Genomic DNA, 27,959 nt, shown 5'->3' with positions numbered 1-27,959 from the left:
AGATAATAAGACGCCCTTTTTGGCAATGAAAAAACTTGCTAATAAGTGTATGCGTCTTAAAGTCCGGAGGCAGGTCAATGATCTATCTGATCAGTGCGGTACAGGAGAGAAAGATACTGGGACCTTTCCCATGGAAGTGGGTTGTAGTGAATATTCATGGTCTTTAATAGCGGGCACACATGACCGCCGAGGAGCTGCGCTGCGAGTACAGTATGCCCGCTATTAAGGAAAATGAATATTCACTGCTCTACACACCCATGGGCGTGGGGAGCAGTGAATATTAATTTTCTTTAGCAGCGGGCACAGTGTAGGATGCAGCAGCTGGCTACTGCCTCCTGTGCCCCGCTCCTCCGCCGCACCTGCTCCCCCCACACCCACTACCACCCACAGCATATATGTATATATTCAGACTAAAAGACGCACCCCCCCACTTCCCTCCAAAATTTTGGAGGAAAACAGTGCATCTTGTAGTCCGAAAAATATGGTACATCTCAATATGTATTCTAGAAAGGCTGTCAGGCTTATAAAGTTTACTGGAAGAATATTAAAATTATAGGCAAGAGTGTGACAACTTATTAGTGCTAAAGGCACATCAAAAGAGGTGTGTGTGAGTGTACTTTGTATGTGTATATATGAGAGATGTGTGTATATAGGAAAGCTATGTATGTGAATGTAGGAGAGTTGTATGTTTGTATGTAGCTGAGCTGTGTGTATGCTGCAGGGGTGTGGGAATGTATGTAACAAAGATGGATGTGTGTATGTAAGACAGCTGTGTGTAACTGAGTTATGGGTATGTATGTAGCAGAGCTGTGTGCATGAATACCAGAGCTTAATTTGCATGTACTATGCATTCATAGTGATGCGAGTATGTGTGTGCTGCATAGAATGCATATAAATTGCTTGCTGCACATGTATGAGAATAATATACATGCTGCATAGAAATGCTAACATTAGATCTCTATCCACTCTATTTTACCTTACAGCATTAAAGGTAGTATTATCAAATCCTCCACAAATTTACACCTCCAGGAAGTTTAACCTGGGGTGCGTTTTAAAGATTAGTTCAGTAGTTAGAAAAATATGATACTTTCGATAAATTATTAGCAAAATATTTAAATTACACCTTTCAAAAAACAGCCTCCTCCATATCCCTTCAAGCTGTCCTATCCATCACCAAGATAGGTGCATTTTCTGCCATTTAGGTAGAAGTAATCTTCAAACAATTTTGCTTCTAATTTACATAAAGTACCAGGAAGGTACAGTACAGACCAAAAGTTTGGACACACATTCGCATTTAATGATTTTTCTGTATTTTCATGACTATGAAAATTGTACATTCACACTGAAGGCATCAAAACTATGAATTAACACATGTGGAATTATATTCTTAACAAAAAAGTGTGAAACAACTGAAAATATGTCTTATATTCTAGATTCTTCAAAGTAGCCACCTTTTGCTTTGATGACTGCTTTGCACACTCTTGGCATTCCTCTTGATGAGCTTCAAGAGGTAGTCACCGGAAATGGTTTTCACTTCACAGGTGTGCCCTGTCAGGTTTAATAAGTGGGATTTCTTGCCTTATAAATGGGGTTGAGACCATAAGTTGTGTTGTGCAGAAGTTAGGTGGATACACAGCTGATAGTCCTACTGAATAGACTGTTAGAATTTGTATTATGGCAAGAAAAAAAGCAGCTAAGTAAAGAAAAACGAGTGGCCATCATTACTTTAAGAAATGAAGGTCAGTCAGTCCGAAAAATTGGGCAAACTTTGAAAGTGTCCCCAAGTGCAGTTGCAAGAACCATCAAGCGCTACAAAGAAACTGGCTCACATGAGGACCGCCCCTGGAAAGGAAGACCAAGAGTCACCTCTGCTTCTGAGGATAAGTTTATCCGAGTCACCAGCCTCAGAAATCGCAGGTTAACAGCAGCTCAGATTAGAGACCAGGTCAATGCCACACAGAGTTCTAGCAACAGACACATCTCTTCAACAACTGTTAAGAGGAGACTTTGTGCAGCAGGCCTTCATGGTAAAATAGCTGCTAGGAAACCACTGCTAAGGACAGGCAACAAGCAGAAGAGACTTGTTTGGGCTAAAGAACACAAGGAATGGACATTAGACTAATGGAAATCTGTGCTTTGGTCTGATGAGTCCAAATTTGAGATCCTTGCTTCCAACCACCGTGTCTTTGTGCGACGCAGAAAAGGTGAACGGATGGACTCTACATGCCTGGTTCCCACCGTGAAGCATGGAGGAGGAGGTGTGATGGTGTGGGGGTGCTTTGCTGGTGACACTGTTGGGGATTTATTCAAAATTGAAGGTATACTGAACCAGCATGGCTACCACAGTATCTTACAGAGCATTGCTATTCCATCCGGTTTGCGTTTAGTTGGACCATCATTTATTTTTCAACAGGACAATGACCCCAAACACACCTCCAGGCTGTGTAAGGGCTATTTGACCAAGAGGGAGAGTGATGGGGTGCTACGCCAGCTGACCTGGCCTCCACAGTCACCAGACCTGAACCCAATCAAGATGGTTTGGGGTGAGCTGGACCGCAGAGTGAAGGCAAAAGGGCCAACAAGTGCTAAACATCTCTGGGAACTCCTTCAAGATTGTTGGAAGACCATTTCCGGTGACTACCTCTTGAAGCTCATCAAGAGAATGCCAAGAGTGTGCAAAGCAGTCATCAGGAAAAGGTGGCTACTTTGAAAAACCTAGAATATAAGAAATATTTTCAGTTGTTTCACACTTTTTTGTTAAGTATATAATTCCACATGTGTTAATTCATAGTTTTGATGCCTTCAGTGTGAATATACAATTTCCATAGTCAAGAAAATACAAAAAAAACTTTAAATGAGAAGGTGTGTCCAAACTTTTGGTCTGTACTGTATATCATGCAAACTCTACATGTGATGTTTGCCTATTAAATAATAGCTGTAATATTTATTTGCAAAACTTCCATTTTCTCAATTCCTGACCTACACTACTTATTTTTTTTAGTAGGTAGTGGAACATAATGACATGGCCTTCACCTATAGCATCCATACATCTCCTGAACTGGGCACCATCAATTATATTTAACGGACCCCAAGTACTTAAATGCATCTCAATATGTCTTCTAGAAAGACTGTCAGGCTTATAAAGTTTACTGAAACCAATGAACACAGATCGAGGTTTCTTAAAAAATAACAATTCTTTATTTCATTCACAATAAAAAACAACAGAAAAAAATTATTAAAAAAGGCATACAAGTATAGCATAAATAGGCATCACATGGCATGACCAAACACTGAATTGCATCTTTATTCAGAAGACAGGATAAACAGTACATAGATCTCTATAGTGAAAGAATGCCAAGGGATGGTGTTACAATATCGCCATCTAATGGCGACAAGCAGCAAGTTTTACATTTAATAAATAAATAGAGAAATTACCTCTTTAATACAACTTGCTAAATAATATATGTCCATCCATCATTTGGCATATTGATGGTGTCAAAAGGGCCTTAAACCTCAAATGTAACTTAGCACCTCATAACAGAGTAAACCCATGTCTAAAAGGCACCATCCCTTTGAACAAATTCACTATGGATCTTCATAAATTCATTAAATATCCTATTAAAACATAATTACCAAACAAAGCACAGTCAGCAATCAGCTATCAGTAGTCGGCGGTCAGCCACGTAAGGATATCCCCCTTTACGTACGTTTCGCACGGGCTTCTTCAAGAAGGGGTTCTAAAATTTAGTGGAAGAATATTAAAATTATAGGCAAGAGTGTGACAACTTATCAGTGCTAAAGGCACCACAAGAGAACTCACTCAGCATGCTAAAACTCTTGGTTTTGACCCGTGATAACATACATGGCAAAAATGCGTTGTAAACAAATGTAAATTTTACCACCAGTATCTATTAGACATGAGACACACTTTTTAGCAATGAAAAAACTTGCTAAAAAGTGTATGCGTCTTACAGTCTGGAGGCAGATTATTCTGCACGAGGAGAGTGATGACAGCATCTTTCCTGATCACTGAGAGAACTATGCTCTCTGTGCTTGTCCTTCACTGATCTATCTGATCGGTGCGGTACAGGAAAGATACTGGGACCTGTAAGGATACTGCACGTTCCAGTTTAGCAGAAGGACATTTCACATCATGTGATAAGTCACATTCCTGAAAGGAATTTCAAAATGTGGTAATGTATACAGTTGTTGTGTGTATGTCTGTTTTATGTGCGTTTGTGTATATATACAGTTGTGCTCAAAAGTTTACATACCAGGGCAGAATTTTTCCTTTCTTGGCCTTGTTTCAGAGAATATGAATGATAACAAAAAAACTTTTTCTCCACTCATTGTTATTGGTTGGGTGAAGCCATTTATTGTCAAACTAGTGTGTTTTCTCTTTTTAAATCTTAATGACAACCAAAAAACATCCAAATGACCCTGATCAAAGGTTCATATACCCTGGTAATTTTGTCCTGATAACATGCTCAGAATTTGGCTACTAAAGGTAACATCCTCACCTGTGACCTGTTTGCTTGTAATCAGTGTGTGTGCATAAAAGCTGAGTGAGTTTCTGGGATCCAGACAGACTCTTGCATCTTTTATCCAGCCACTGACGTTTCTGGATTGTGAGTCATGGGGAAAAGAAAAAGAATTGTCAATGGATCTACGGAAAAAGGTAGTTGAACTGTATAACACAGGAAAGGGATACAAAAAGATATCTAAGGAATTGATAATGCCAGTCAGCAGAGTTCAAACCGTGACTAACAAATGGAAAATCAGGGGCTCTGTAAAAACCAAACCACGGTCAGGTAGACCAACAAAAATTTAGGCCACAACTGCCAGGAAAATTGTTCAGGATGCAAAGACAACCCCACAAATAACATCAGCTGAAATTCAGGACTCTCTGAAAACTAGCTGTTGGCTGTTTCACGATGCACAATAAGGAGGCACTTGAAGAAAAATGGGCTGCATGGTGGAGTCGCCAGAAGAAAGCCATTACTGTGCAAATGCCACAAAGTATCTTGCCTACAATACGCCAAACAGCACAGAGACAAGCCTCAAAACTTCTTGAACAAGGTAATTTGGAGTGATGAGACCAAAATTGAACTTTGTGGCCACAACCATAAACGTTACATTTAGAGAGAGGTCAACAAGGCCTATGATGAAAGGAACACCATTCCTACTGTAAAGCACGGAGGTGGATCGCTGATGTTTTGGGGATTTGTGAGCTACAAAGGCACAAGAAACTTGGTAAAAGTTGAAGGAAAGATGAATGCAGCATGTTATCAGCAAATACTGGAGGCAAATTTGCACTCATCAGCCTGGAAGCTGCGCATGGGACGTACTTGGACATTCCAACATGACAACGATCCAAAACACAAGGCCAAGTCGACCTGTCATTGGCTACAGCAGAACAAAGTGAAGGTTGTGGAGTGGCCATCTCAGTCTCCTTACCTCAATATCATTGAGAGACTCTGGGGAGATCTCAAGTGCGCATTCTGAGAAAATAAAGAACCTCATCCACTACTACCACAAAAGACTTCAAGCAGTCATTGATGTTAGAGGGGGCAATACACGGTATTAAGACCTGGGGTATGTGAACTTTTGATCAGAGTCATCTGGATGTTTTTGGTTGTCATTAAGATTTAAAAAGAGAAAACACAGTAATTTGACAATAAATGGCTTCACCCAACCGATAACCATGAGTGGAGAAAAAGTTTTTTTTTATCATTCATATTCTCTGAAACAAGGCCAAGAAAGCAAAAATTCAGCCAGGGTATGTAAACTTTTGAGCACAACCGTATATATATATATCTGTGTGTGCGAGTGTACATAGTGGAGCTGTATGTGTATATATGAGACATGTGTGTATATAGGAAAGCTATGTCTGTGAATGTATGAGAGTTGTGTGTTTTCATGTAGCTGAGCTGTGTGCATGCTGCAGGGGTGTGTGTATGTATGTAGCAGAGATATGTGTATGTAAGACAGCTGTGTGCCACTGAACTGTGTGAATGTGTAGTAGAGTGTAATGAAGGAAGATTCTTGCAGGATGTGCCAGAGATGAGGAAAGGTTGCCATCTGCTGGCCAGACGAAATAAAGCAGAATCAAGTTATGCCAGAAGAGTTGAAGGGGGAAGAGATTCAGATGCTGCACCTGATCAGGTGACCTCCAGGAAGGATTTCCTGGATATAAAAGCCCAGCGCGCCAAGACACAGAGAGATTTGACGCCATGCTGCAGAGTGGAGCAGACATGTTCCAGAGGGACCACAGATCCCAGGCCTGTGCTGCATCAGAGTCAGAAGCCGCCTGAGAAGATCTGGACTCCTCACAGAAGCGCCCTGAGCCATGCACGTGTGGCCCAGAGTCAGGACCTGCGCCCACACAGAGTAAGTTACTGGGAACGGACGCCATCTGTCAAGAGCCGAGATCTGGATCCCCTTACCCCAAGCGTGAGAGACTACTGTCGACGGTCAAGCCGAGAGGACCGAAAGAGGACTGCGACAAGAGAGCAACAGCGGAGGAATCGCGCAAGTGAACAGGGCTGTCACTTCCAATTTCCACTCATGGTACTGGGGACAGTTGGGATTAGGATTTAAGGTTGGGAGGGGGCCGGTTGGTGTGTGGGAGGCTAAACGGGATCTGATAGACTTTATCCGGAAGAGACTTACAGACTAGTGGGAATAACAGGTGACCCCCGCTAGGGCCATACAAAGAGAACTCACGTGGTGACTCCCACGACTGGGTGCATCACACTTTTGCAAAGAACTTTACCGTTATTCACTAAAACTGTTTCTCATTGTTATTCCAATTTGCTGTTCATTATCCCTGTTACTAACCCCCCTTGCATAATACTTGTTATACATATAAAGTCGTTTTATATATATCCCTGACTGTTCCCGTCTTGTGTCTCTGTGCGTTGCATTCAGGCACCTGTGTTATATTTGGCGTAGTCGGCAGGATGCAACGTTTGAAGATCATCTCCGCCAGCTGGAACAAGCGTTAGAGCGACTTCGGAGACATGGATTGAAGATCAAGCCTCGCAAGTGTCATTTATTCAAGCAGGAGATTGACTATTTGGGACACACTGTGTCCAGTGCAGGAGTGCACCCCCACTGCAGAGAAAGTAGCTGCGGTACAGAGGTGGCCCACACCCACCAACCTGAGGGAACTGAGGGCATTTCTGGGGCTCGTCGGATATTACCGCCGATTCGTGAAAGACTTTGCTAAGATTGCGGTACCGCTCAATGAGCTCCTGAGAGGAACAGCGGTGGGAGCCAAGTGACAACCTATTTAGTGGGGCCCACGACAAGAGGAAGCCTTCCGAGCATTAAAGATGGCGCTAACGGATGCTCCAATTGTAGCCTACGCTGACTTTTCACAGCCCTTCGTGTTGTACACCGATGGAAGCTTGCATGGTCTGGGAGCAGTGTTGGCACAAGTACAGGAAGAAAGAGAGAGGGTGATCGCATATGCTAGTCGGTCACTACGGGATACAGAGAAGAACCCAGACAACTATAGTTCGTTCAAACCGGAGTTGCTGGCATTGGTGTGGGCCATGACAGAGAAATTTGCGGAGTACTTGTCGGGATCAGAAGTACAAGTGCGAACAGACAACAACCCATTGGCCCACCTGGAGAATGCGAAGTTGGGTGCGTTGGAACAGCGGTGGGTCGCGAGGATGTCTAAGTACCAGTACAAGATCGCATATCGGTCTAAGGCCCTGAACATGCATGCAGGCGCCTTGTCCCGAGTCACCCAAGCGGGACCAAAGAGAGATATAGACGAAGAGCTTGAAGGCGACGAGATCCCGGATTTCAGTTAGCTTGCCGCTGCTGTAGTAGACGCTCAGGAGTCTGGAGAAGAGCCTAGACCCACTCAAATTCTAGGACGATCAAGAGACGAGAGGATACATCTACAGCAGTCTGACCCAGATCTGGCGAAACTTAGAGAATGGGTCGCCCTGGGGAAAAAGCCAGATTAGAAGGCCAGGGCTGCTTTGCTCCCAACTACCCTGCAAATCTTGGGCCAGTGGGAAAGGCTCTTTCTGAGGGATGGCTTGGTATGCCAAAGGATCCAACTACCTCGAGAGTTCGACGTTACCTGGCAAGTACTGGTTCCAGAGGCACTAGTGGTACAGCTGACCAAAGAAGCTCATGAGAGGGGCGCTCACTTTGGTGTGGAGAAAACCTTCCGGTGGTTACAACAACTGCTGTACTGGCCTTAACTGTGGCAGGAAGTTGAGGGAGTTTGCCGAAAATGTCGCCAGTGTGAGCTAAGTAAGCCCCCGGAACAGAGGGCTCCTGTTCAGACCATGTGAACTTCTGCACCCTTGGAGGTCCTGATCATTAACTACCTGATGATCGGAACTTCATACAATGGCTACGGGTACTGCTTGGTGATGACTGACCACTTGACCAAGTTCGCAGTGGTGACTCCTACTCGAGACCAGACAGCAGAAGCTGCGGCTAAGGACATCTGCCAAGATTTCATTCGAATATATGGGTGCCCGAAGCGAATACATTCCGACCAGGGGACCTGCTTCCAGGGGCGAGTGATGGATGAGCTGTACCGTATCTATGGAATCGATAAGTCTCGAGCAACGCCATATCACCCCCAGGGGAATGGGGCCTGCGAAGCAGATTTTGCCAACTCTGGAAGAAGACAAGAAGATGAAGTGGTCCGAATTTGTGTCTGAGCTGGTGTGGGTGTATAACAATCGAATACATGCGACTACTGGCTACACCCCTTACATGTCGCTGTTTGGGAGGAATGGATGATAAATCACCGAACTGGAGCTAGAAGCAGAAGACCCCTGCCCGGGCAGCAGCCCAAGTACCTGGATTCGGGTGCACCGACGCCGACTTCACACTTTGAGGAGGTTGGTTGAATAGAAGTACGGGGAAGTGGAACATTCAAGTCGGCCCCTGACCTTGGGTGGACCACTCCAGTCAGGAGACCGTGAGCTATTGCGAGCCAAGCAGCTCGGAAGTAAACTGGGTCACCGTTGGGAGGCGATACCTTATCGAGTGGTGAAGAAGGTCCACCCAGATAACCCGGTCTACGAGGTCCGACCCAAAGGGAATGACACCACGACATCTAGGGTGTTTCACCGTAACATGCTGCGGCCCTGCTCTTCCAAAGTGGAGGACTGTCATGGGACTGAATCTCCAACTGAGGTTGCTGAGGCACCACAAACAGGGGTCTTGGGGGATGAAGAAGGATGGGCTACAGTACTGTTGAGTCTGTCAGAGTTGCCAGTGTCATCCTCAAGTGGGGCAGAGAATGAATCGGGAGGCGATTTGCAGTCCCCAGTGATTGATTATTCAGGACCTCCAGAATCACCTCTGCAAGAGCAGCTCCGCCAGACTGGGCGGGCTAATGCCAGAATTCCCAATAACCGGTTTGCCCAAGAGGAGTTTATATGGTCTCAGATTCAACAGAAAACAGAAGAGTGTGCTCAACTCTTGTCTCAACTTGTGCTGCCTGGAAGGAGACGTCAACCCAGCAAGAAGTCCACTTGCCCGAGGACTGGCAAGCAAAGAGGTGGGAGGAATGTAGTAGAGTGCAATAAAGGAGGATTCTTGCAGGATGTGCCAGAGATGAGGAAAGGTTGCCATCTGCTGACCAGACGAAATAAAGCGGAACCAAGTTATGCCAGAAGAGTTGGAGGGGGAAGAGATTCAGATGCTGCACCTGATCAGGTGACCTCCAGGATGGATTTCCTGGATATAAAAGCCCAGCGTGCCAAGACATAGGGAGATTTGGCGCCAGGCTGCAGAGTGGAACAGATGTGTTCCAGAGGGACTACAGATGCCAGCGCGGCAGGCCCCAGCCAGAGGCCTGTGTTGCATCAGAGTCAGACGCAGCCTGAGAAGTTCTGGACTCCCCACAGAAGCGACCTGATCCCTCCATGTGTGGCCCAGAGTCAGGGCCTGCGTCCCACACAGAGTAAATTCCTGGGAACTGATGCCGTCTGTCAATAGCCGAGGTCTGGATCCCCTTACCCCAAGCCTGAGAGACTACCGTCGACGGTCAAGCTGAGAAGAGCTGAGAGAGGACTGTGACAGCAGAGACGCGCCAGCAGCAGCGGAGGAATCGCGCAAGTGAACAGGGCCGTCACTTCCAATTTCCACTCACGGTACCAGGGACAGTTGCGATTAGGATTTCAGGTTGGGAGGGGGCTGGTTGGTGTGTGGGAGGCTAAAAGGGATCTGATAGACTTTATCCGGAAGAGACTTGCGGCCTAGCGGGAATAACCGGTGACCCCCCCGCTACGGCCATACAAAGAGAAACTCACGTGGTGACTCCCACGACTGGATGCATCACACTTTTGCAAAGAACTTTACCATTATTCACTGAAACTGTTTCTCATTGTTATTCCAATTTGCTGTTCATTATCCCTGTTACTAACCCCCTTGCATAATACTTGTATAAAGTGGTTTTATATATATCCCTAACTGTTCCCATTTTGTGTCTCTGTGCGTTGCATTCCAGCACCTGTGTTACATATGTATGGAGCAGAGCAGTGTGCATGCATAGCAGAGCTTAATGTGCATTGTACTGTGCATTCAGCAGTGTGTTCCAAATTATTATACAAATAATATTTTCTCAGATTTTCCCAAATTACCTATATGAATTGCAGTCATTGTAATTTTCCAGTCAAATAACTATTAGAGTACAATTGAAAGGTTTTTGTACAAACTGCCTATGATAACAGTATATTAAAAAAAAAAATAAAACACTCAAACTGCACTCAAAATGCATGTTCCAAATTATTATGCACAGCAGAGCTTCCAACCTTTTCATTTTAATAAAGAACAAAAAAATGGTCATTTTTGAAATTATAAGCATTAGCAGGTTATTACAAACTGAAATCAAACAGTTTTCAACTCAAAACTTTATTCTAGGAGATGTAACATTTGCACATAGGACCCCTTGTTCGAAAGGAGCTTCTGAACTCTCTCATTCATTGAATTTGTCAGGTTTTGGATGGTTTCTGCTTCAATTGTTTTGCATGAGGACAGAATACCCTCCCAGAGCTGTTGCTTAGATGTGAACTGCCTCCCGCCATCATAGACACTCATTTTGATGATGCTCCAGAGGTTCTCAATGGGGTTGAGGTCAGGGGAGCATGGGGGCCACACCATAAGTTTGTCCCCTCTTATGCCCACAGCAGCCAGAGATGCAGATGTGTCATGTGCAGCATGAGACGGGGCATTATCATGCATGAAATGATCTCGATGGTCCAGATGGATGGAGTGGAGGATGGCTGGTTGATGGACACCCCATGCAAACACGGCTACGGCGCCAACAAGGAGGAGGTGGAGTAATGTTTTGGGCTGGAATCATGGGGAGAGAGATTGTCGGCCCTTTTAGAATCCCTGAAGGGGTAAAGATGAACTCCATAATGTATGTTGAGTTTCTCAAACAGCACTTCCTGCCATGGTTCAAGAAGAAGAACCGTGCATTCCGCAGCAAGATCATTTTCATGCATGATAATGCCCAGACTCATGCTGCACATAACACATCTGCATCTCTGGCTGCTGTGGGCATAAAAGGGGACAAACTTATGGTGTGGCCCCCATGCTCCCCTGACCTCAACCCCATTGAGAACCTCTGGAGCATCATCAAAAGGAGTGTCTATGATGGCGGGAGGCAGTTCACATGTAAGCAACAGAAAAGGAATAGTCGGCACTCCGTATAGCTAGGGTGGTGCACGTGGAAAACAATGTCTGTAGAAAAAGAAAATCCCGGCACTCACGTGTTGATAATCAGTTGATTTATTCCACAACTCATACAAGACGTTTCAGCCTGTCCAAGGCTTTTTTCAATTGTGGTTAAATACATTCAGTCAAGACATTTATACACAGATCCACGCAAATGACATAATTCTCATTAACATGAAAAAAGAGTAGACCAACAAGACAAAAAATATATAACAAAACTTTACAACAACATACAAAAATTAAACAATAATACACTTAAATTCCACAATAAAAAAGAACAAGTGAACTCATATATTTAGATAATCCCCAACTAAATGTAAGGACATATAAAATAAAAAGGTTGGAAACTCTGCTGTGCATAATAATTTGGAACATGCATTTTGAGTGCAGTTTGAGTGTTTTATTTTTTTTTAAAATATACTGTTATCATAGGCAGTTTGTACAAAAACCTTTCAATTGTACTCTAATAGTTATTTGACTGGAAAATTACAATGACTACAATTCATATAGGTAATTTGGGAAAATCTGAGAAAATATTATTTGCATAATAATTTGGAACACAGTGTATGTATGTGCTGTATAAAAGACATATAAATTGCCTGCTGCAAATGTATAGGAGTATAATATACATGTCGCAGAGAAGCACTAACATTAGATCTCTATCCACTCTATTCTACCTTACAGCATTAAAGGTAGTATTATCAAATCCTCCACAAATTTACACCTCCAGGAAATTTAACCTGGGGTGTGTTTTAAATTAAGGTGAGTTCAATAGTTAGAAAACTATGATACTTTCCATAAATTATTAGCAAAATGTTTAAAATGCACCTATCAAAAAAACAGCCTCCTCCATATCCCCTCAAGCTGTCCTATCCATCACCAAGATAGGTGCATTTTCTGCCATTTAGGTAGAAGTAATCTTCAAACAATTTGCTTCTAATTTAGATAAAGTACTAGGAAGGTATATCATGCAAACTCTACATGTAATGTTTGCCTATTAAATAATAGTTGTAATATTTATTTGCAAAACTTCCATTTTCTCTATGCCTGACCTACACTACTTAATTGTAACATCCCTGGCGGCGTGCTGGCATGGCTTCCCATCTCCCACCATGTAAGACCGCCGACTTACCCATCAATCCAGGCTGCGCACTGTGTTCCTCTGCTGGCTGTGTGCATGTGTCTTGGCTGCTTGTTGAGGACGGCAGCACATCCTGATTCTTAAAGGAACAGTGCACGCATTCCTAATGCGTCCCCAGACTATTGCTATGAGACACTGGATACTTAAACCACCTCCACCCATTGGAAGGTGCCTGAGCAACACTATCCTTCAGCGTGATCTGTGCAACTGCTGAGTTGCCAGGTCCTGTCCCGTGTTTGGCCCATCCCGTGTCTGGCCCATCCCATATCTGGCCCGTCCCGTCCTGTATCAGGCCCATCCCGAATCTGGCCTGTCCTGTTCTGTATTTGGCCCAGCCTGTCCCGTATCTGGCCCGTCCCGTATCTGGCCAGTCTCGTATCTGGCCTGTCCCGTATCTGGCCCGTCCTGTATCTGGCCAGTCTTGTATCTGGCCTGTCCCGTATCTGGCCCGTCCCATTCTATCTCTGACCCGTCCCATCCTGTCTCTGGCCCGTCCCGTCCTGTATCTGGCCCGTCCCGTCCTGTATCTGGCCCGTCCTGTTTCTGTATCTAGCCCGTCCCATCCTGTCTCTGGCCAGTCCTGTCCTGTCTCAGGCCCGTCTTGTCCTGTCTCTGGCCCGACCTGACCCGTCCTACTTAATTGTAACATCCCTGGCGGCGTGCTGGCATGGCTTCCCATCTTACACCATGCAAGACCGCCGACTTACCCACCAAGCCAGGCTGCACACTGCCTTCTTCTGCTGGCTGTGTGCATGTGTCTTGGCTGCTTGTTGAGGGCTCCCATATCTGGCCCGTCCTGTCCCGTATCTGGCCTGTCCTGTCCCATATCTGGCCAGTCCCTCCCAGTCTCGTCCTGTATCTGGCCTGTCCCATCCTGTCTCTGGCCTATCCAGTCCTGTCTCTGGCCCGTCCAGTCCTGTCTCTGGCCTGTCCAGTCCTGTCTCTGGTCCCTCCCGTCCTGTCTTTGGCCCTTCCTGTCTCTGGCCCGTCCTGTCTTTGGCTCATCCCGTCCTGTCTCTAGCCCGTCCCGTCCTGTCTCTGGCCAGTATCGTCCCGTATCTGGCCCATCCTGTCTAGTATCTGGCCCGACCCGTATCTGTACCGTCCCATATCTGCTCCGTTCCGTATCTGCCCTGTCCCATATCGGGCTCGTCCCGTATCTGGCCCGTCCTGTTTCGTATCTGGTCCGTCTCGTCCTGTATCTTGCCCGCCCCGTCATGTATCTGGCCCGTCCCGTCATGTATCTGGCCCGTCCCATATCTGCCCCGAACCGTCCCATATCTGGCCCGTATCTAGCCTGTACCATCCCGTATCTGGTCCATCCTGTCCCGTATCTGGCCTGTCCCATCACATATCAGGCCTGTCCCATCCTGTCTCTGGCCTGTCCCGTCCTGTCTCTGGCCCGTCCTGTGCAGTTCTGTATCTGGCCCGTCCCATCCTGTACCCGGCCTGTCCCCTCCTGTATCTGGCCCGTAGCATCCTGTATCTGGCCCGTTTCGTACCATCCTGTATCTGGCCCATCTCATCCCGTCCTGTATCTGGCCCGTCCTGTATCTGGTTTGTACAGTCCTATATCTGTCCTGTCCTGTCCCGTCACGTATCTGGCCTGTCCCGTCACGCATATGGCCTGTCCCGTCCCATATCTGGCCTGTTCCATCCTGTCTCTGACCCGTCCCATCCTGTCTCTGGCCCATCCCGTCCTATATCTGGCCCGTCCCGTATCTGGCCTGTCCCTTCCTGTAACTAGCCAGTCCCGTCCTGTCTCTGGCCCGTCCTGTCCTATCTCCGGCTCGTCCTGTCTCTGGCCCGTCCCGTCCTGTCTCAAGCCCGTCTTGTCCTGTCTCTGGCCCGTCCGGTCCTGTCTCTGGCCCGACACGTCCTGTCTTGCCTGTGGCCCGTCCGGCACTGCTCTGGCCCGTCCCTGGCCCATCCTGTATCTGGACCATCCTGTATCTGGCCCATCCTGTCTTGTTTCTGGCCAGCCCCATCCCGTCCTGTCTCTGGCCAGTCCCATCCGATAATTGGCCTGTCCCAACCTGTCTCTGGCCCGTCCCGTCCTGTGTGGTTTAAATTAAGGTGAGCTCAATAGTTAGAAAAATATTATACTTTCCATAAATTATTAGCAAAATGTTTAAATGACACCTATCAAAAAAAGAGCCTCCTTCATATCCCCTCAAGCTGTCCTATCCATCACCAAGATAGGTGCATTTTCTGCCATTTAGGTAGAAGTAATCTTCAAACAATTTGCTTCTAATTTAGATAAAGTACCAGGAAGGTATATCATGCAAACGATACATGTGATGTTTGCATATTAAACAATAGTTGTAATATTTATTTGCAAAACTTTCATTTTCTTTATGCCTGTGCTACACTACTTAATTGTAACATCCCTGGAGGCGTGCTGGCATGGCTTCCCATCTCACACCATGTAAGACCACCGAATTACCCACCAATCCAGGCTGCGCACTGTGTTCCTCAACTGGCTGGGTTCATGTGTCTTGGCTGCTTGTTGAGGGCGACAGTGGCAGCACTTCCTTCTTCTTAAAGGAACAGTGTACGCATTCCTAATGTGTCCCCAGTCCTGTATCTGGCCCATCCCGTCTCTGGCTCATCCCGTCCTGACCTGTCTCTGGCCCGTCCCGTGCTGTCCCTGGCCCCTCCCCTCCTGTCTATGGCCCGTCCTGTAATATGTCCCATATCTGGCCTGCTTAGTCCCATATCTGACTCGACAAGTCCCGTATCTGGCCAGTCCAGTCCCATATCTGGCCAGTCCAGTCCCGTATCTGGCCCATCTCTTATCTGGCACGTCTCGTCCCTTCACTATCTAGCCCGTCCTATCCTGTATATGGCCCAACCAGTCCCGTATCTGGCCCGTCCCGTATATGGCCCAGCGTGTCACGTATCTGGCCCATCACCATAAATGGCACATCCCGTTCAGTTTCTGTCCTTTCCCATCCCTGGCTCATGTTGTATCTGGCCCGTCCTGTCCCATATCTGGCCCGTCTCATATCTGGACCGTCCCGTATCTGGCCCATCCCGTATCTGGCCCGTCCCATATCTGGCCCGTTCCGTCCCATATCTGGGCAGTACCGTCCTGTATCTGGCCCGTCCCATTCTGTCTATGGCCCGGCCCGTAATGTCAAGCCCGCCCATCCTGTCTCTGGCCCGTTCCGTCCTGTATTTGGCCCGTTCCATATCTATCCCGTCCCGTCCTGTATCTGACCCGTCCCGTACCGTCTTGTATCTGGCCCATCTCGTCCCGTCCTGAATCTGGCCCATCCCGTCCCGTATCTGACCTGTCCAGTATCTGGCCGGTCCTGTCCCGTATCTAGCCAGTCCCGTCCTGTATCTGGCCCGTCCTGTCCTGTCTCTGGCCTGTCCAGTCCTGTGTCTTGCCCGTGCCGTTCTGTCTCTGGCCTGTCCAGTCCTGTGTCTGGCCCCTCCCGTCCTGTCTTTGGCTCGTCCCATCCTGTCTCTGACCCGTCCTGTCTTTGGCTCATCCCATCCTGTCTCTAGCCAGTCCCATCCTGTCTCTGGCTAGAATCGTCCCGTATCTGGCCCACCCCGTATCTAGCCCATCCCGTCCAGTATCTGGCCCGTCCTGTCGCTGGCACGTCCCGTATCTGTACCGTCCCATATCTGCCCCATCCCATATATGAGCTGTCCCGTATCTGGCTTGTCCCGTATCTGGCCCGTCCTGTTCTGTATCTGGTCTGTCTCGTCCTGTATCTGGCCCGTCCCGTCATGTATCTGGCCCATACCGTCCCATATCTGGCCCGTACCATCCTGTATCTGGCCCGTCTTGTCCCGTATCTGGCCTGCCCCATCCCGTATCTGGCCTATCCCATCCTGTCTCTGACCCGTCCAGTCCTGTCTCTGGTCCGTACCGTGCAGTTCCGTATCTGGCCCGTCCCATCCTGTACCTGGCCCATCCCCTCCTGTCTCTGGCCCGTCCCATACAGTTCTGTATCTGGCCCGTACCGTCCTGTATCTGGCCCGTACCATCTCGTATCTGGCCCGTCCTGTTCCGTACCTTTCCTGTCCCGTCCCGTATCTGGCCTGTCCCATCCTATCTCTGGCCCGTCCCGTCCTGTCTCTGGCCCATCCCGTGCAGTTCTCTATCTGGCCTGTCCCATCCTGTACTCGGACCGTCCCCTCCTGTATCTGGCCCGTTCCGTACCATCCTGTATCTGGCCTATCTAGTCCCATCTTGTATCTGGCCCGTCGCGTATCTGGCTTGTACCGTCCCGTGTCTATCCTGTCGGGTCCCGTCACATATCTGGCCTCTCCCGACCCATATCTGGCCCATCCCATCCTGTCTCTCGCCTGTCCCGTCCTGTATCTGGCCCGTCCCGTATCTGGCCCGTCCCTTCCTGTTTCTAGCCAGTCCCGTCCTTTCTCTGGCCCGTCCTGTCCTATCTCCGGCTCGTCCTGTCTCTGGCCCATCTCGTTCTGTCTCTGGCCCGTCTTGTCCTATCTCTGTCCCGTCCCGTCCTGTCTCTGGCCCGACCCGTCCTGTCTCAGACCCGTCTGGTACTGCAGTGGCCCGTCCCTGGCCCATCCTGTATCTGGCCCATCCTGTATCTGGCCCATCCCGTCCTGTATATGTCCCGTCCTGTCTCTGGCCCGCCCCGTCCCGTCCTGTCTCTGGCCCGTCCCATCCGGTCTTTGGCCCGTCCCATCCGGTCTTTGGCCCATCCCATCCGGTCTTTGGCCCGTTCCATCCGGTCTTTGGCCCGTGCCGTCCTCTGTGCATTAAATTAAGGTGAGCTCAATAGTTAGAAAAATATGATACTTTCTATAAATTATTAGCAAAATGTTTAAATGACACCTATCAAAAAACAGCCTCCTCCATATCCCCTCAAGCTGTCCTATCCATCACCAAGATAGGTGCATTTTCTGCCATTTAGGCAGAAGTAATCTTCAAACAATTTGCTTCTAATTTAGATAAAGTACTAGGAAGGTATATCATGCAAACTCTACAGTTCTGTATCTGACCCGTCCCGTCTCTGGCCCGTCCCGTCTCTGGCCCGTCCCGTCCTGTCTCTGGCTCATCCCAGCCTGTCCCTGGCCCCTCCCATCCTGTCTATGGCCCGTCCTGTAATGTCTAACCCGCCCCGTCCCGTATCTGGTCCGTCCAGTCCCATATCTGACCCGTTTGGTCCCGTATTTGACCATCCGTCCCGTATCTGGCAATCCCTTATCTGGCCCATCTCATCACGTATCTGGCCCGCCTCATCCTTTCCCGTCTCTGGCACTTCCTGTCCCGTATCTGACCCAACCAGTCCCTATCTGGCCCGTCCCGTATGTGGCCAGGCCCATTCAGTATCTGGCCCGTCCCGTATCTGGCCATCTCGTATCTGGCCCATCCCATCCTGTCCATGGCTCATCCCATATCTAGCCTGTCCTGTCCCATATCTGGCCCGTCCCGTATCTGGCCCATGTCGTCCTGTATCTGGCCCGTCCCATATTTTGCCCGTACCAGCCTGTATCTGGCCTGTCCCGTACTGTATCTGGGCCATCCCGTCCAGTCTCTGGCCTGTCTTTTCCTGTATCTGGACCGTCCCGTCCGGTCTCTGGCCCGTCCCATAAAGTATAGCTTGTCCCGTCCTGTTTCTGGCCCGTCCCGTCCTGTCTCTGGCTCATCCTGTCCTGTATCTGGCACGTCCCGCTCCGTCTCTGGCCCGTCCCATCCTGTCTATATCCCGTCCCATAATGTATAGCTCGTCCAGTCCTGTTTCTGGCCCGTCCCGTCCTATCTCTGGCTCGTCCCGTCCTGTATCTGGCCCGTCCCATCTCGTATCTGGCCCGTCCCGCATCTGGCCTGTCCTGTCCTGTATCTGGCCTGTCCCTTCCTGTATCTGGCCAGTCCCTTCCCATCTCGTCCTGTCTCTGGCCTGCCCCGTCCTGTCTATGGTATGGCCCGTCCGGTGCTATCTCTGGCCTGTCCAATCCTGTCTCTTGCCCGTCCCATCTCTGGTCCGTCCCGTCCTGTATTTGGCCCGTCTCGTCCTGTCTCTGGCCAGTCCCGTCCTCTCTTTGGCCCGTCCCGTCATCTCTCTTGCCCGTCTCGTCCTGTCTCTGGCCCGACCTGTCCTGTCCTGCCTTTGGCCAGTCCCGTTCTGCTCTGGCCCGTCCCGTCCCTGGACCGTCCTGTATCTGGACCGTCCCATCCTGTATCTGGTCGCCCCGTCTTTAGCCCGTCCGGTCCTGTCTCTGGCACGCCTCGGTCCGTGCTATCTCCGGCCAGTCTCATCCTGTATTTGGTCCGTCCCGTACTGTCTCTAGCCCGTCTCGTCCTGTCTCTGGCGTGTCCCGTCCGGTCCTGTCTCTGGCCCGTCCTGTATCTGGCCGGTCCTGTGTCTGGCCCATCCCGTATCTTTCCTGTCCCGTCCTGTATCTGGCCCATCCCATTAAAGTCCCATTAAAGGTAGTATTATCAAATCCTCCACAAATTTACACCTCCAGGAAATTTAACCTGGGGTGTCTTTTAAATTAAGGTGAGTTCAATAGTTAGAAAAATATGATTCTTTCCATAAATTATTAGCAAAATGTTTAAATTACACCTATCAAAAACAGCCTCCTCCATATCCCCTCAAGCTGTCCTATCCATCACCAAGATAGGTGCATTTTCTGCCATTTAGGTAGAAGTAATCTTCAAACAATTTGCTTCTAATTTAGATAAAGTACCAGGAAAGTATATCATGCAAACTCTACATGTGATGTTTGCCTATTAAACAATAGTTGTAATATTTATTTGCAAAACTTCCATTTTCTCTACACCTGACCTACACTACTTAATTTTAACATCCCTGGCGGTGAGCTGGCATGGCTTCCCATCTCACACCATGCAAGACCGCCGACTTACCCACCAATGCAGGCTGCGCACTATGTTCCTATGCTGGCTGTGTGCATGTGTCTTAGTTGCTTGTTGAGGGCGGCAGCGGCAGCACTTCCTGATTCTTAAAGGATCAGTGCACGCATTCCTAATGTGTCCTCAGTCCTGTATCTGACCCGTCCCATCTCTAGCCCGTCCCGTCTCTGGCCCGTCCCGTCCTGTCTCTGGCCAGTCTCAGCCTGTCCCTGACCCCTCCCATTCTGTCTATGTCCTGTCCTGTAATGTCTAACCCGCCCCGTCCCGTATCTGGTCCGTCCAGTCCCATATCTGACCCGTTTAGTCCCGTATCTGACCATCCCGTCCCGTATCTGGCTGTCCCTTATCTGGCCCATCTCATCCCGTATCTGGCCCGCCTCGTCCCTTTCCGTCTCTGGCACGTCCTGTCCTGTATGTGACCCAACCAGTCCCTATCTGGCCCGTCCCGCATGTGTCCATGCCCATTCAGTATCTGGCCCGTCCCGTATCTGGCCATCTCGTATCTGGCCCATCCCATTCTGTCCATGGCTCATCCCATATCTAGTCTGTCCTGTCCCATATCTGGCCCGTCCCGTATCTGGCCCATGTCGTCCTGTATCTGGCCCGTCTCATTTTTGGCCCGGACCATCCGGTATGTGGCCTGTCCCGTACTGTATCTGGGCCATCCTGTCCTGTCTCTGGCCCGTCTTATCCTGTATCTGGACCGTCCCGTCCGGTCTCTGGACGGTCCCATAATGTATAGCTTGTCCCGTCCTGTTTCTGGCCCGTCCCGTCCTGTCACTGGCTAGTCCTGTCCTGTATCTGGCGCATCCTGTACCGTCTCTGGCACGTCCCATCCTGTCTATTTCCCGTCCCATAATGTATAGCTCGTGAAGTCCTGTTTCTGGCCCGTCCCGTCCTATCTCTGGCTCGTCCCGTCCTGTATCTGGCCCGTCCCATCTCGTATCTGGCCCGTCCCGCATCTGGCCTGTCCTGTCCCATATCTGGCCTGTCCCTTCCCATCTCGTCCTGTCTCTGGCCCGTCCCGTCCTGTCTCTGGCCTGTACCGTCATGTCTCTGGCCCGTTCGGTGCTATCTCTGGCCTGTCCAATCCTGTCTCTTGCCCATCCCATCTCTTGTCCATCCCGTCCTCTCTTTGGCCCGTCCCGCCCTCTCTCTTGCCCGTCCCGTCCTGTCTCTGGCCTGATCGGTCCTGTCCTGCCTCTGACCAGTCCCGTCTTGCTCTGGCCCGTCCTGTCCCTGGACTGTCCTGTATCTGGACCGTCCCGTCCAGTATCTGTCGCCCCATCTCTAGCCCGTCCCGTCCTGTCTCTGGTACGCCTCGGTCCGTCCTATCTCCGGCCAGTCTCATCCTGTCTTTGGCCTGTCCCGTCCTGTCTCTGGCCCGTCTCGTCATGTCTCTGGCGTGATCCGTCCGGTCCTGTCTCTGGCCCGTGCTGTATCTGGCCCATTCCGTATCTGGCCTGTCCCGTCCTGTATCTGGCCCATCCCATTAAAGGTAGTATTATCAAATCCTCCACAAATTTACACATAAAGGAACTTTAACCTGGGGTGTGTTTTAAATTAAGGTGAGTTCAATAGTTAGAAAAATATGATACTTTCCATAAATTATTAGCAAAATGTTTAAATGACACCTATCAAAAAAACAACCTCCTCCATATCCCCTCAAGCTGTCCTATCCATCACCAAGATAGGTGCATTTTCTGTCATTTAGGTAGAAGTAATCTTCAATTTGCTTCTAATTTAGATAAAGTACTAGGAAGGTATATCACGCAAACTCTACATGTGATGTTTGCCTATTAAACAATAGTTGTAATATTTATTTGAAAAACTTCCATTTTCTCTACGCCTGACCTACACTACTTAATTGTAACATCTATGGCGGCGTGCTGGCATGGCTTCCCATCTCACACCATGCAAGACCGCCGACATACCCACCAATGCAGGCTGCACACTATTTGGCCCGTACCGTCCTGTATGTGGCCTGTCCCGTACTGTATCTGGGCCATCCCGTAATTTCTTTGGCCCGTCTTTTCCTGTATCTGTCCCGTTCCGTCTTGTCTCTCGCCTGTCCAGTCCTGTCTATGGCCCGTCCCATAATGTATAGCTTGTCCCGAACTGTTTCTGGCCCGTCCCGTACTTTCTATGGCTCGTCCTGTCCTGTATCTGGCCCGTCACGTACCCTCTCTGGTCCGTCCCGTCCTGTCTATTTCCCGTCCCATAATGTATAGCTTGCCCCGTCCTATTTCTGGCCCGTCCCATCCTATCTCTGCGTCGTCCCGTCATATATCTGGCCCGTCCCGTCTCGTATGTGGCCCGTTCCGCATCTGGCCTGTCCTGTCGCGTATCTGGCCTGTCCCTTCCTGTATCTGGCCAGTCCCTTCCCATGTCGTCCTGTCTCTGGCCTGTCCCGTCCTGTCTCTGGCCGGTCCGTTGCTATTTCTGGCCTGTCCAATCCAGTCTCTTGCCCGTCCCTTCTCTGGCCCATCCCGTCCAGTCTTTGGCCCGTCCCGTCTCTGGCCCATCCCTTCCTGTGTTTGGCCCAGTTCTGGCCCGTCTCGTCCCGTATTTGGTCCGCCCTGCATCTGGCCCATCCCGTCCAGTATCTGGCCCGTTCCATATCTGGCCAGTCCCGTGTCTGGCACGCCCTGTCCCTGCCCGGCCTGTCCCGTATCTAGCCCGTCCTGTATCTGGCCTGACCCGTATCTGGCCCATCCCGCATCTGACCCGTCCCGTATCTGGCCCGTCCCGTCCCGTATCTGGTCCGTACCGTCCTAAATCTGGCCCGTCCCGTCATGTATCTGGGCTGTCCCATATCTGGCCCATACCGTCCCATATCTGGCTCGTCACGTTTCTGGCCCATCCCGTCATGTATCTGGCCCGTCCCATCCTGTCTCTAGCCCGACCCATCCTGTCTCTGGCCCGACCCGTCCTGTCTATGTCCTGTCCCTTAATGTCTCTAGCACATTCTGTCCTGTCTCTGACCCAACCCTTTCTGTATCTGGCCCGTCCCATCACGTCCTATCTCTGGCCCATCCCGTCTTGAATCTGGCCGGTCCCGTATCTGGCCCGTCTCTTCTAGTATCTGGCCCATCCCATCCTGTCTCTGGCCTGACTGGTCCTGTCCTGCCTCTGGCCAGTCGCGTCCTGCTCTGGTCCATCCCGTCCCTGGCCCGTCCTGTATCTAGACCGTCCCGTCCTGTATCTGGTTGCCCCGTCTCTGGCCAGTCCCGTCCTTTCTCAGGCACGTCCCGTCCGTCCTGTCTCTGGCCTGTCCTGCATCTGGCCCATCCCGTCACGTATCTGGCCTGTCCCGTCCTGGATCTGGCCCATCCCAGTAAAGGTAGTATTATCAAATCCTCCACAAATTTACACGTCCAGGAAATTGAACCTGGGGTGTGTCTTAAATTAAGGTGAGTTCAATAGTTAGAAAAATATGATACTTTCCATAAATTATTAGCAAAATGTTTAAATGACACCTATCAAAAAACAGCCTCCTCCATATCCCCTCAAGCTGTCCTATCCATCACCAAGATAGGTGCATTTTCTGCCATTTAGGTAGAACTAATCTTCAAACAATTTGCTTCTAAGTACTAGGAAGGTAAATCATGCAAACTCTACATGTGATGTTTGCCTATTAAACAATAGTTGTAATATTTATTTGAAAAACTTCCATTTTCTCTACGCCTGACCAACACTATTTAATTTTAACATCCAAGGCAGCGTGCTGGCATGGCTTCCCATCTCACATCATGCAACACCGCCGACTTACCCACCAATGCAGGCTGCGCACTATTTGGCCCATTCTGTCTTGTCTCTGGCCCGTCCCGTCCTGTCTATGGCCCGTCCCATAATGTATAGCTTGTCCCGTCCTGTTTCTGGCCCGTCCCGTACTGTCTCTGGCTCGTCTTGTCCTGTATCTGGCCCGTCGAGTACCGTCTATGGCCCGTCCCGTCCTGTCTATTTCCCGTCCCATAATGTATAGCTCGTCCCGTCCTGTTTCTGGCCCGTCCCGTCTCGTATCTGGCCCATCCCGCATTTGGCCTGTCCTGTCCCGTATATGGCCTGTCCCTTCCTGTATCTGGCCAGTCCTTTCCCATCTCGTCCTGTCTCTGGCCTGTCCCGTCCTGTCTCTGGCCCGTCCGGTGCTATCTCTGGCCTGTATAATCCTGTCTCTTGTCCGTCCCGTTTCTGGCCCGTCCCGTCTAGTATTTGGCCCGTCCTGTCCTGTCTCTGGCCCATCCCTTCCTGTCTCTGGCGCAGTTCTGGTCCGTCTCGTCCTGTATCTGGCCCGCCCTGTATCTGGCCCATCCCGTCCAGTATCTGGCCCGTTCCATATCTGGCCTGTCCCGTATCTGGCACGTCCTGTCCCTGGCCCGGCCTGTCCCGTATGTGGCCCGTCCTGTATCTGGCCTGTCCCGTATCTGGCCCGTCCCGCATCTGACCCGTCCCGTATCTGGCCCATCCCGTCCCGTATCTAGTCCGTACCGTCCTGTATCTGGCCCGTCCCGTCATGTATGTGGGCTGTCCCATATCTGGCCCATACCGTCCCATATCTGGCTCGTCACGTTTCTGGCCCATCCCGTCATATATCTGGCCCGTCCCATCCTGTCTCTGGCCTGACCCGTCCTGTGTATGGCCTATCCCATGTCTCTAGCACATTCCGTCCTGTCTCTGGCTCATCCCGTCCTGTATCTAGTCAGTCCCGTCCTGAATCTGGCCCGTCCCATCCTGAATCTGGCCCGTCCCGTATCTGGCCCGTCCCTTCCTGTATGTGGCCCGTCCCATCCTGTCCTGTCTCTGGCCCATCCTGTCTTGAATCTGGCCCGTCCCGTATCTGGCCCGTCCATTCCTGTATCTGGCCCGTCCCGACCTGTATCTGGTCGGTCCCATCCTGTCTCTGGCCTCGTCCGTCCTGTCTCTGGCCCGACCGGTGCTATCTCTGGTCTGTCCAATCCTGTCTCTTGCCCGTCCTGTCCTGTCTCTGGCCCGATCAGTCCTGTCCTGCCTCTGGCCAGTCCCATCCTGCTCTGGCCAGTCCCGTCCCTGGACCGTCCTGTATCTGGACCGCCCCGTCCTGTATCTGGTCGCCCCGTCTCTAGCCAGTCCCGTCCTGTCTCTGGCACGCCTCGGTCAGTCCTATCTTCGGCCAGTCTCATCTTGTCTTTGGCCCGTCCGGTCCCATCTGTCTCTGGCCCGTCCGGTCCTGTCTCTGGCCCGTCCTGTATCTGGCCCATCCCGTATCTGGCCTGTCCCGTCCTGTATCTGGCCCATCCCGTCATTTATCTGGGCTGTCCAATAGCTGGCCCATACCATCCCATATCTGGCTCGTCACGTTTCTGGCCCATCCCGTCATGTATCTGGCCCGTCCCATCCTGTCTATGGCCCGACCCGTCCTGTCTATGGCCTGTCCCGTAATGTCTCTAGCACATTCCGTCCTGTCTATGGCCCATCCCGTCCTGTATCTGGTCGGTCCCGTTCCTGTATCTGGCCCGTCCCGTCCTGAATCTGGCCCGTCCTGTCTATGGCCCGCCCCATAATGTATAGCTTGTCCCGTCCTGTTTCTGGCCAGTCCCGTACTATCTCTGGCTCGTCCTGTCCTGTACCTGGCCCGTCGCGTACCGTCTCTGGCCCATCCCATCCTGTCTACTTCCCGTCCCATAATGTATAGCTCGTCCCGTCCTGTTTCTGGCCCGTCCCATCCTATCTCTGCCTTGTCCCGTCCTATATCTGGCGCGTCCCGTCTCGTATCTGGCCCGTCCCGCATCTGGCCTGTCCTGTCCCGTATCTGGCCTGTCCCTTCCTGTATCTGGCCAGTCCCTTCCCATCTCGTCCTGTCGCTGGACTGTCCCGTCCTGTCTCTGGCCCGTTCGGTGCTATCTCTGGCCTGTTTAATCCTGTCTCTTGCCCGTCCCGTCTCTGGTCCGTCCTGTCCTGTCTCTGGCCCATCCCTTCCTGTCTCTGGCCCAGGTCTGGCCCGTCTCATCCCGTATCTGGCCCATCCCGTCCAGTATCTGGCCCGTTCCATATCTGGCCTGTCCCGTATCTGGCACGTCCTGTCCCTGGCCCGGCCTGTCCCGTATCTGGCCCGTCCTGTATCTGGCCTGTCCCGTATCTGGCCCGTCCCGCATCTGACCCGTCCCGTATCTGGCCCGTCACGTCCCGTATCTGGTTCATCCCTTCCTGTATCTGGCCCGTCCTATCCTGTCCTGTCTCTGGCCCATCCCGTCTTGAATCTGACCCGTGCCGTATCTGGCCCGTCCCTTCCTGTATCTGGCCCGTCCCGTCCTTTCTCTGGCCTGACCGTTCCTGTCCTGCCTCTGGCCAGTCCCGTCCTGCTCTGTTCAGTCCCTTCCCTGGCCCGTCCTGTATCTGGACCGTCCCGTCCTTATCTGGTCGCCCCGTCTCTGGCCCGTCCCGTCCTTTTTCAGGCACGGCCCGTCCGGTCCTATCTTTGGCCTGTCCTGTATCTGGCCCGTTCCGTCACGTATCTGGCCTGTCTTGTCCTGTATCTGGCCCATCCCACTAAAGGTAGTATTATCAAATCCTCCACAAATTTACACCTCCAGGAAATTTAACCTGGGGTGTGTTTTAAATTAAGGTGAGTTCAATAGTTAGAATAATATGATACTTTCCATAAATTATTAGCAAAATGTTTAAATGACATCTATCAAAAAACAGCCTCCTCCATATCCCCTCAAGCTGTCCTATCCATCACCAAGATAGGTGCAATTTCTGCCATTTAGGCAGAAGTAATCTTCAATTTGCTTCTAATTTAGATAAAGTACTAGGAAGGTATATCATGCAAACTCTACATGTGATGTTTGCCTATTAAATAATAGTTGTAATATTTATTTGCAAAACTTCCATTTTCTCTACACCTGACCTACACTACTTAATTGTAACATCCCTGGCGGCAAGCTGGCATGGCTTCCCATCTCACACCATGCAAGACCGTCGACTTACCCACCAATGCAGGCTGCGCACTATGTTCCTATGCTGGCTGTGTACATGTGTCTTGGCTGCTTGTTGAGGGCGGCAGCGGCAGCACTTCCTGATTCTTAAAGGAACAGTGCACGCATTCCTAATGTGTCCCCAGTCCTGTATCAGACCCATTCCGTCTCTGGCCCGTCCCGTCCTGTCTCTGGCCCGTCCCAGCCTGTCCCTGGCCCCTCCCATCCTGTCTATGGCCCGTCCTGTAATGTCTAACCCGCCCCGTCCCATATCTGGTCCGTCAAGTCCCATATCTGACCCGTTTGGTCCCGTATCTGACCATCCCGTCCCGTATCTGGCTATCCCTTATCTGGCCCATCTCATCACGTATCTGGCCCGCCTCATCCTTTCCCGTCTCTGGCACTTCCTGTCCCGTATCTGACCCAACCAGTCCCTATCTGGCCCGTCCCGTATGTTGACAGGCCCATTCAGTATCTGGCCCGTCCCGTATCTGGCCATCTCGTATCTGGCCCATCCCATCCTGTCCATGGCTCATCCCATATCTAGTCTGTCCTGTCCCATATCTGGCCCGTCCCGTATCTGGCCCATGTCGTCCTGTATCTGACCCGTCTCATTTTTGGCCCGGACCGTCCTGTATGTGGCCTGTTCTGTACTGTATCTGGGTCATCCTGTCCTGTCTCTGGCCCGTCTTATCCTGTATCTGGACCGTCCTGTCAGGTCTCTGGACGGTCCCATAATGTATAGCTTGTCCCGTCCTGTTTCTGGCCCGTCCCGTCCTGTCCTGTATCTGGCACATCCTGTACCATCTCTGGCCCGTCCCATCCTGTCTATTTCCCGTCCCATAATGTATAGCTCGTCAAGTCCTGTTTCTGGCACGCCCCGTCCTATCTCAGGCTCGTCCCGTCCTGTATCTGGCCCGTCCCATCTCGTATCTCGCCTGTCCCGTATCTGGCCTGTCCTGTCCCGTATCTGGCCTGTCCCGTCCCATCTCGTCCTGTCTCTGGCCCGTCTCGTCCTGTCTCTGGCCCGTCCGGTGCTATCTCTGGCCTGTCCAATCCTGTCTCTTGCCCATCCCATCTTTTGTCCATCCAGTCCTCTCTTTGGCCCGTCCCGTCCTCTCTCTAACCCGTCCCATCCTGTCTCTGGCCCGATCGATCCTGTCCTGCCTCTGACCAGTCCCGTCCTGGTCTGGCACGTCCCGTCCCGGGACCGTCCTGTATCTGGACCGCCCCGTCCTGTATCTGTGGCCCCGTCTCTAGT

The sequence above is a fragment of the Phyllobates terribilis genome, unplaced genomic scaffold (assembly GCF_046119375.1).
Source record: "Phyllobates terribilis strain yellow unplaced genomic scaffold, ASM4611937v1 Scaffold_10__3_contigs__length_209671492, whole genome shotgun sequence".
Lineage (NCBI taxonomy): Eukaryota > Metazoa > Chordata > Amphibia > Anura > Dendrobatidae > Phyllobates > Phyllobates terribilis.
This window is presented reverse-complemented; position numbering follows the sequence as displayed.